The sequence below is a fragment of the Mustela lutreola genome, chromosome 6 (assembly GCF_030435805.1).
Source record: "Mustela lutreola isolate mMusLut2 chromosome 6, mMusLut2.pri, whole genome shotgun sequence".
Lineage (NCBI taxonomy): Eukaryota > Metazoa > Chordata > Mammalia > Carnivora > Mustelidae > Mustela > Mustela lutreola.
This window is the reverse complement of record NC_081295.1, coordinates 123,957,715-123,968,973: the sequence shown is the minus strand read 5'-3', so window position 1 is coordinate 123,968,973 and position 11,259 is coordinate 123,957,715.

Below are 11,259 nucleotides of genomic sequence, written 5' to 3'. Positions count from 1 at the left end.
TAGCAGACATACAAAGAAAGACATTTGAGAAACGCATCTTGAGAAAGTAAACAAATGTATTGTTTCCTGTGTGCTCATATGTTGGAATCAGGAATGAAGACTCCCATGCATTTCAGGAAATATGTTCAAAGAATTGAATAAGTATGTATTGAAAGAGTGTAAGAAAATCTCATTTTTAAATGGTGAGGAGAAAGGAAATCTGAATGAAGAAGTGGAATGTACAAAGAAGACCAAACAGGAATTCTAGAACTGAAAAGGAAAAAAAAATGCAATAAAAGTTTGGTGGGTAAACTCCACTGAAGGCCTGGGAAGGGAGAATGAATAATGAATAAGGCTGAATGTAAATCCATAGAAATTACCCAGTCCAAAAATCACAGAAAAAAAGATTGGAGAGAAACTAATGAAACAGAATTTCAAACCCCCCCCCCCCCCCAACCCCCAGACAAATAACAAGTAAGGATAGAGAACAAGTAAGGATTAGAGGACTTTACCTATACTGTGACTTAAAATAGACCAAGGATTGACCATAAAGTACACCTCAATAAATGTAAAGGCAGTGAGATCATAGACTATACTCTGCGAATGCAATTAGAAATGCATAACGTGAAGATCTCTGGAAAGTCCCCAAATATTTGGAGATTAGTAACACACATCAAACCCGTGGGTCCTCATGGCTTAGAGAAGCAATCACAGGAGATGTCAGGATTCTCTTCACCTGAGTGACCATGTACAGAAATGAGAATGTGGGATCTGTAGATGCAGCAAGAGCAGAGTTTGTCATTTCCCAGTTTGCAGGGGCAAGAAGCCAGGCCTGAGGGAGGCAAACAGCAGGGTCCTGTGTCTACAAGGGTAGCAAGGGGTAGAAGGGTCCTGGGCTCTCCAGGTGAGAGATGGGGGCCACTTTCAAGGTTCCAAAAGGTGGGATCTGACCCTGCTCAGGGACTTCCCTCCTTGGCCACCTTGGGCATGGTGTTCAGATGCATGGGTTCTGCAGGCCTGGGGAGAGGGGAGAGGACACGTCTGGGTCCTGGGGGAAATGTGAGGCAGGACCCTGGGCTCTGAGTCTTGGCTGATCTCCTTGTACCATAGCCATATCCAGCCTTCATCTCATGCGCTGCCCCTGAGCTCCAGGATCGCATCTCCATAGCTCCAGTGCTGGGACCTCCCTGTCTAAGACCCTGTGACTGCTCTTCCTGGAGCAGGGCTTCCGCTGTCTTCACAAGTGGAGAATGTTTCCAGGTGGCAGAGGCTGTGAAACAGGGGTGGATGGCAGATGACTACGAAACCATAGCCCAGGGAGTGGGAATCTGGAAACTCCAGAATCAGAAACCAGGGCTGGCCCTTCAGGGTGCACGGGCCTCGTTCTCCCCTTCTCTCAGTTCCTTGATTCCACCAAAGCCCAGGCCAGAAACCTCTGTGCCTCTTCCAAACAGGACCCCTCCTGCCCCCACAAGAGTTCCCTAAGATGACTCCTTCCCCTGACCCTCTCGTCCCTGGTTCCTCCTCCAGCACTCTTGTTGGCCTCCACCCCTAATGTCACTACTTCCTCCCTCTGCTCACTCCTCCAGGAGCATCCCAGGTTCCAGGCCATCACCCAGGGGGGCAGTTCCCCCTCCTGCTCCCCTCCTACCTGATTTTAGGAACTGACACTCCAGACTTTGTTCCCTGGAGGAGGACCCGTTAGCCCTGAAGCAGCAGCAGGAACAAGTGACAGGGACTCCAGGGTCAAGGTCCCAGGAGGAGCCTGAGCGCACCCGGTATGTGTGTGGGGTCCACTGTGGACCTGGGAGCCAGCTGTTGTGGCCTGATGGTTGGTTCCTCCCTGAGGCCAGAGTCCGTGGTCCTTCAATGGGGAGAAAGCACCTGTGTCAGTGTGTATTTGGGGAGACAATTCAGACTGGGGACCTGACCCTATATGGGGATTCCCCCTAGGGCACAGCCCTGTGCCCTGCTGGGAGCCCAAGGAGACCCTGGGGAGGTCCGCAGGGAGAAGCCCAAAGGGCCCTCAGGTCTCCTGCCCTCAGCCCTGTGGCCACACGGGGGTCTGCTACGCTCCGGCCCTGCACCGCCAGGGGGCGCAGTTGGGCTGAGCTGAGTCAGGTCCAGATGGAGGACCTGTAGACTGGGCATCCTGGGGGGCAGGAGGAGGCCTTCTGAAGCAGCCCTGGGGACAAGGACAGGGGTAAGGCAGGGATCCGAGGAGAGGAGCGCTCTGGAGCCCTGTCCTGAGTCTGAGTTTCTGTCTGTCCTCCCCACAACCTCTCTTTCTAGCCCCTGGATGGCAAGTCCCGGAAAACTGGAGAGTAGATTTTTGTTCCTCCAGCATTTATTCCCTCTCCGAGGGCTATTTTACAAGAGACACTCATTTATCTTAGAATAGTTGGAGATTTACAGAGAAGTGACAATGTTAGTGTAGAGTCCTGTGTACGCCACATTCAGGTGTCCTGTCTTTTTTTTTTTTTTTTAATATTTATTTATTTATTTATTTGACAGAGATCGTGAGTAGGCCGAGAGGCAGGAGGAAAGGCTCCCCACTGAGCAGAGAGCCCGATGCGGGGCTCAATCCCAGGAACCTGAGATCATGACCTGAGCGAAGGCAGAGTCTTCAACCCACTGAGCCACCCAGGCACCCCATCCTGTCTTTAACACCAATCTCACTGTCATGCATTTGTCACAGCTAATTACGTGATATTCACACATTACTACTGATCTCCACATGGGACTTACTTTCATGGTTTTGTTTTCTCTCCCCAGATCCCATCCGTTACCACATTGAGTCCCATCATGGCTTCTTCAGGCTCCTCTGGCTGTGACCATGTCTCAGACTGTCCTTGCTTTTCATGACCCTGACATGTTTGAGGAGATGGTTTGGGTACTTTGTAGACTGTCTCTCATTGTGAATCAGGCTGACTGAGGCTGTAGGGTTTGGGAACAACATAGCCAGAATATACCGTGATTGCTCGCTCATCATGGATGAAGTTCACCTTCACCCACTGGCTAAGCTCATCTAACCCAGATGCTCCCTGTGAAGTTCCTTCTTTGGCTTTGTCCCTTTCCATAAAGTACTCTTTGGAAGGAAGTCAGGATGTGCAGCCCACAGGTGAGGGCTGTTCCGCTGGGACAATTTGCATGCATGTTGTTGTGCAAACATGAGTTCTCAAATGACTTGGGTAAGTACTTTACAGGGGGATCAGCAGCTTGGGTGCTTAGTGCATCTGACTTTATAAGAACCTGCTGTCTCCTACGGCGGCTGTGCTATTTTGTCTTCTCACCATTATTGACTGAGGCTTTCTGTGGCTCCCTGTCCTGGTCAGCAGGTGACACTATCAGTGTTTGGATTCCTGCCATCTAACAGGTGTGTGATGGCAGATCACTGTTGTCACTTGCATTTCCCTGATGACACCTGCTGCTTATTACCCAAAAGTATATCTTCTTGAGCAGTCCAGGTTTTTCCTTATTTTTTAATGAGTTATTTTCTTATAGCTACTTTTTAAGGATTTTATGAATATTCTAAAACAAGTCCTTTATCAGATATGTGATATGCAAATATTTTCTACCAGTCTGTGGCCTGAGCTTGTTTCCTGATATAACAGTAGACATAATGCACAGATGTATTTTTTTGATAAGAGACATGACCAATGGTTGACTGTGTTGGATTTTTGGTAGAGAACTTGAGTTACTAAAGGATAAGGGGTTACCATGTGACTTCCTTATTTTTGAATATTTCTATCTATTGAATTCTCTTGTATGTGAATGAATAATTTTTCAAACAATAAACTAGCTTAAAATCCCTAACAGTTGACAGATCATCCTCAGACCGTGAATGAAGTCCCAGGTTTGCTCTTCTACTTTAGGACTCATTATCTTTCACTGTACTATTCTATCTTTGAATATCTATCTCTGAAGCAGCTGGGATAAATTGTATGGACATATTCTCCAAGTAAAACAGCTTGAAATGCCATGTAACATAGAAATAACATTGCACTGTGTGAAGTGTGTAAAACATGGTGATTCACAGACCTGTACCCCTGGGGATAAAAATACATTATATGTTTATTTTAAAAAATTAATTAATTAATTAATTAAAAATAGAAGAAATAACATTGCACTGAAACCTTGAAAGTTGATGCCCTAAAAGAAGGAAAAGACCCCAGTTAGCCCCCCACAGAGCAGGGTCCTGAGACATGGAGAAAAGGCTCTGTGTGTTCCCTGCCCAGAGCTCAGACAGGCAGGCCCAGTGCTTCCAGCTATGTGCCCTGAGCTGCTGACTTTCCCAGCATCTCTTTCCCTTTTAAAGTGAACATAAAGCATTTACATTCTGATTCTGATGACTTAAAATGTAATGTATGATGTAAAACATATGATGTCATGTCTACTTACTGTAAAAAATTATTAAAATGGAAAAGTGATATATGACAAAGTAAAAAGATTGTAATTCTCACACCTGAGCTGTTTTATCGCCTTTTCTTCTAGTCTCTTATCTATCGTCCTGCTGCTTATCTCTCTCTCTCTAAGGTAAGAGCACAGAGCTCAGGGGCCCCCAGCCCTGCTCTATCCAGATGCCATTTCCCCAGTCAGCTCCCTGTCACTCTCCTGAGAAGGCTGCCTCTCACTTCCTACTCCCTCCTCAGGCTCCTCCACTCCATCCCTGCTCCCCTCTCTGAGGTGGTGAGCTCATTTGTTCCTCAATCAGAAAAGAAGAACTCAGATGAGAACTGCACACTCCCGCCATCTCCTTCACTCACTTCCCCACCTGTGTCCACAGCGTGTAAGCAGTGAGAGGGGAGGGACCTCTCCTGTCTCAGGCTGTCCCGCCATGTGGGCACACATAGTCCCTCACTCATCTCCATCATGCATTAACCCCTCTCTCCTGACTCAGCCATTCCTCCTACAAACATGTTGGGATGACTCCCATGCAGCCACATGAAGCAAAACTAAATCAACCAAAACAAAATCATCCCACAAAAACTCAACACTTGCTCCCAAGACTCCTCCAGCTCCTGCCCCATCTCTATGGCCTCCGTGCAGAACTCGTCCTGACCCAGCATCTCACCCCCCTTGTTGTCTTTGCAGCAAATGGACAAAGACAGAGTTCTAAAAGTCAAATCCTTCCACCGTCCTTGATGTCAAGACAGATGTCCCGAAGCTTTCATGTCCCCATTTCCTGAATCTCAGAGACCACCTGGATTAGTTCTTCTGGCTGATTCTCTGATTATTGCTTCTGTGCCTCTAGGTTCCCTGCTTCTCAGATGCCTTCCCTGGTCTTCAGGCTTATGTGCCATCTTTCCTGAATTGACTCCTCTTTCACACTCTCCCATCTGTCCCATATAAATATTTGATAATTTTGATGAGCTTATTGTGCAGTGTTTGCATATTTATGACCATGAAATGCTAGTCACAACTGGGACTTTTATAGACTATGATTATGTTTCCTTTTCTGAATCAACTTTTTATTTTCCCCAGAGGAAATAAATATCCCCTAATTTCTTAGTTTCTGTTGTGCTCCTTTTAAATCCTTCCCCCACTTCCTCTCTGTTAATCTCCATGAACGCGTTCAAGCCCACCCACTTTTCTCCCATCTTCATGTCCATGAGCCACCTGGCCTGCAGCTCTCAGTCTTGCCCCAGTCTTGCACTCCTGGGGCAGGGCTGACCCCCTGACTTCCTCCCCTGAAACTCCTCCTGGGGGTCCTTGGTCACTCTCCTGTTGGCTCCGTGTGGCCAGGATCCCATGTGTTCTCCTTGTTTGGTTTTCTCTTTCATTTGCCCAATTTGCCTACTGGTGACTTGTTGAAGGGAACACGGAAAGTAGAACAGCAACTCTCATATCTGAGGTGACTTTAAGCTGCCCTCACCCCGAGTCACACAGTGACATGACAGACACTGTGCTGGACAGAGTTGTCCTCAGGATTTGGGGGCCTTGTCTCATGTCCTCCAGCCCCCAGGCCTGTGTTGTTGCCTCATGGAGTCTTCACGGAGTCTGCCCTCCCACCCTCTTTCTGACATTTCACTGTGATGTGTCCTGGTGTGGGTCTCCTCTCCTCTGCTCTAGGTAAGAATTTGGGTGGGTCTTTCAGCATGTGTGTTTAGCTCTGTAAACTCGGAGAAAATTTTTTGAAATTGTTTTCACTTCCTACTTGACATTCTTTTAAAACAACTATAATTAACTTGTTAGAATCACTTGACTGAGAAGCAAACAGGTCTTCTCTCCTGCTGCCATCACTCTCCCGACTGCACGACTTTGAAGAAGGACAACTATAATCATCCAGTGTATCCACTCAATTATTCATTTCTATGGTCATATTGTTAGTTTCCCAGAGCTCTTTCCTGTTCTATGATCGTACAGCACTGTGTAGTTGTGTTTTTGTTTAACTTCCATATGCCTGTTGCATCCTGTAGATGTGACTGATCCCAGTGGTAGGGGCCCTCCTAGGTCTCCTGGTGTCTGCTTTTGTGATATCAAGACCTGTCTCCACACAGCACTCATCTCAGGAGCGACCTGTGTTCCCTCTGTCATTGCTCCATGTCCATCTCCCACATGACCCTGCCAGTGTCCTGTCACCAGGGTGTTGCCCTTGCTCTGTGTTTCAGCTCCAGAGGCCAACTGATCCTGAATCCCTGGAGGCCTCAAGATGTCCACTGGATGACAGACTTTAGTGTGATTTGAGCAGCTGAGTCATATTGCTCGTTAATGTGCTCCTAGGCTCTGAGCCCAGCTGCCTTCCATCACAGAACATTCTGGAACATTGCAACAGCTCACTCGCATGGAGTACACATCATACCCACCTCCTGATGGACAGAAGACAATGAAGAACAAGTCATCAAGGCCTCTGAGATAAACCTTTTGGGGTGAACCCTGGCCCTACTACCTCCTTCTCCTCTCTGAGTCTTCCTTTCCCTGTCTGCACAAAGGGATCCCTTATGAGATGCCTCATGGGTTTGCTTTCATGATGAATTTTGACCCTCTGTATAAATCACATGGTGATAATCCCTGAGACTGTTATGTGTTCTATTATTTATATCTACCATCATCATATTGATTATAGCACTTATATAACTTCTGTTCTTTGTTTTTATAAACCACAAGTCAAGAGACATACTTGAGAACATGTGTGATTATCTCCTCAAGATAAACTTAAAGCAAATGTTTGTGTCACAATGTAAGAACATTTCATTTGTGGAGACATTTTTTAATAGCACCATTTAGAAATTATATACCAGGAGTTCTTGGGTGGCTCAGTCAGTTAAGTGCCTGCCTTCAGCTCAGGTTATGATCTCAGGGTCCTGGGATTGAGCCCCACATCAGGTTCCTTGCTCAGTGGGAACCTGCTTCTTCCTTCCCTCTGCACCTAACCCCACTCCCGCTCTTACTTTCTCTCAAATAAATAAAGTCTTTAAAAAACAATTGTATCTCAGTGTTTACTCCCATAACCTTTATGATGGTGAGTTTTCCTCAAACCTCTGACGGATACTCTCATGCTTTACTTTAATCTTTGCCAAGTTCATAGATTCTAAGTTTTATTCCCATTACTTATCCCATAATCTCATATTTGTTTATGTTTACTTATTACCAGTACAGTTTGATTGACATTTAATTTCCTCCTTTCCAAGTTGCTTTTTAACATTTCAAAATTCTTTTTTTTTATTATTTGAGTGCATTTGATACACAATGTTACCCTCCTTTAAGGTGTTCAACATATAATCCACCAATTCCACTCTTGGGTAATTGTCATAGAAAATGGAAACACCAATTCTATAATTATGTGTTGAATCAGTTGTAGCTGTTTTTAAAATATGAAATTTAACAAAGAATAAACAGCTGCCCCCAACATTAGGTGCTGGTCTGACACTGACAGCTGGATTCAGTGTGGTCAGAAGCTGGTGAATGTCCATTTGGCCATATTCTTCTCCTGTGGGACATGAGCCTCACAGAATATCAGCATCAGACAAGGACACTCTGAAACCATGACTTCACTTTATGTCAATACAGACAAAAACAAGGCACCGCATACCCCACAAAGTAACACGCATCTCCCTGTGTCAGCCAATGTGAGCAATTGCTGCTTCTTCACCATAACTGCTCTCTCTTCAATATGGTCTGGCCTGCTGGAGAGCAGACTCACTGAGATGCTCAACCATGGGATTACCCATACGTCCTGACAACATGCAGTCGGGAGTGGGCCCCACTTCCATGGAACCTCTCCCAAACTCCCATCCAAAGCCCATGTTCCATAGGTTCCAACACCTTCATATTAAGATGTCCTGTGGCCCCCAAAGGGGTGCATTCTCTCTCACTGCAACAGGTGATAGATCCAACTTGAATTGCCCACAGGTGCTCCTGGTGGTTTTGAGCTGAAGAGCATTGAACCATGTTACCCTTTTGTGTGTCACAATTGTTTTTCTGTTTTTTACTCTGATCATGGACATGTGTTTGTATTTTTGTGAGTGTTTGGATCACAAGCCGAAATTTCATGTACTTCTTTACGGGTTTTCATCATTAGGCCATGCTTAGAGAATTCTTCATCCCACCCTTGTAAACATTTCATGTGTATTTTCCCCTCAGTGGAAATGAAGAGCAGAGGGTTTCAGAGGACAAGGGAAACACAGAGAATTGTCTGAATTTGGGCAAAAATATAGATAGAAGAATGCATAAGGTTTCTAAGGTGGTGGAATCTAAGATGTCCATCTTCTGCTTTATGATTCTTACAAGTACCTACAGAGCCTACGAGGTATCTGATATATGTGTGTTCAATAAATCCTCTCATTTGGGCTCAATGAAGACTTATGTGCTTGCTTATGTTTACCAGCTGAATGCAAACAACACCAAGAAGACAGCCAAAGTTATAGAGACATCAATTAGCTCCAGTAATGGGTATTTTCCAACACTATGACCTAGACATCATATATCATGTTTTGGCTAATGTCCATACACTTTAGCTGTTATAATGCAAATTAATTAAACTTTCATGCTGCATTTTAAGCATATTTAAGCATATGTATCAGACCCATGTAGACAAATTCATAACTTCCATTTAAAGGTAAATTTAATACACATAACACCCATGAGTCACAAAGTCTCTTCTTTGAGGAGGATCCTGACAACTAAGAGCGTTCTACGTTCTACATATGTACTGTCTGAATAGTAGCTATGAGCCATCTGTGGCTACTTAAATTCCTACTAATTTAAAACAATTAAAAATGCAACTGCTCAGCACACCAGCCCCATTTTAAGTGCCACCTGCATCTCAGGAACCATCTGCATCTTGTGGCCACCATACTGGACAGCACGGATACAGAACAATTCCTTCTGCACAGACTGTTGCACTGGAAGGTGCTGTGCTTCATGCTTTGTGGATCTGGAGTCAGATGCGTGAGACACATGTAAACTGAGAAGACCAACGTGATTTCTCTTACAGACGACATCAGATTTCTGTCGTGGGGGAATACACGTGAAGCTGATGCATCACAAAATCAAAGTTGCTTGTATGAGTCTGATACCTTCAGGGGCAAACTATCTCCACTTACAAAAGGGAAATCCCTGTGTCTGCACCTTGCTTCCCAGACTGGGGACCCTCTCTGCCATCACATTTCCAGGAGGTGATGTCTCTTCTAGATGCACCCAGGGGCTCAAGTCAGAGCTGGGTTTTCAGAGGCAGGAAGTGCAGCTCAGGGAAAGAGATTCTGCTGAGGAGGAGGCCAGGGCAGGACCAGCAGGAGACTCTCCCAGGATTATTCAGAGCAGTCGCTCTCAAAGTGTGTTCTGGGGAGCAGCCGATGTCACTGAGGCTCTTTGCAGAATCCACGAGGTTAAACTATTTTCATAACATCACTGAGACATTATTTGTGTTTTCACCATATTGACATTCACACTGAGGTAAAACTTAGCAAGAATGGAGGTGATGGGTGTGAACAGCAATAGCTGTTATTCTTCACCACTACTTACATAAAAAACCAGAAGCACTCTTTCTGTCTTCTTTCTGATCCACCATAACAGTCACATGAATACCTTGGCAGATGCTCAATGCTAGAAAGAGACGCAAAAGGCAGGTCTTATCAGGCCATGCTCCAAAGTCATGTCCCATTTCTAACTGTGATGATGAAGCACGGTTACACTGAAGAATCTGAAATCACTGTTTATTACCTAACTGGGAACATTGCTGGGAACATGTGTGGAGTGGCCAGCCCCAGATTTGGTGTACAATTCAAAGATCTACCAAAATTGGCAGAAAATTCTGATCCAAACCCTCCAGTTTGGTTTCATTGTCCTGACAATGTCAGCCGGCACCATAGACCATGAAGGAGCAAGATGAAATCACACACAAGGGAAAATCCTGGGATTCTTTTTCTAGGTATGTAATACCTACGTGCCAATAAAATGCCTCCAAACCATAAAACAGAACAAAAGAAAACTAGTCACACTTTAAAATGTCCTTGTTAAGGTATTCAAGATTATTATATCTATTAATTATTCTCAAATCCACATATTAAACATGTCTTATATGAAAACGTGGGATGTATAGCAATTCCACTACATGCATAAGCTCCAAGGAAAATAATTTGTGTGAAATTATCTGGCCTCCTTTTTTTTTTTAACAGAATACCATTTTTACCTAAAGGAATGAATGACACAGAAACTTGGATTATTTACACTAGGATAGTTGGCCAACAGTTTCTGGAAAATGAACAGGAAACTACCCTTTTATGAAAATCAACTCACATATAACAGCAAATAGTATTTGTTACATCAATCAAATATAAGCTTTGAAGAGAAAATCAGAATTTTGGAAAACTTGTGATCCACCAATAAACTTGATAGCTTCTCACTACTGGTAAACTTTCCTGTTGGGATCTGCAGTAATGGTAAAACAAATACGACTTTTTGATAACTCCATTCTAGTCTAATCAACACAGGAAGCCTTAGATAACTTAGTAAAACAACAATTACTTTAAAAACAATCATGCTTCAAAGAAAAAATGAATAAATAAACAAACAATCATGCATTAGTACAAGATCTGTTCAGTGTGCAAGATGGGCCCGTGGGTTTTAATGTAACAGAGAAGAACAGAGTCGATGATACTGTTTCAGGTTCCACTTTGCAAATAACCTTAGAGAAGGTACAACCCTTGTAGTCTGAATATAGTATCTAAGATGACTATCTGTAATTATCTTAGAAAGTTATGAAACATAGCATTCTCCCCTGTTTGTGCAAGTTTTGTAAATTTTTTTCATATACTTCAGCCAAAACAACACAGTAAATGC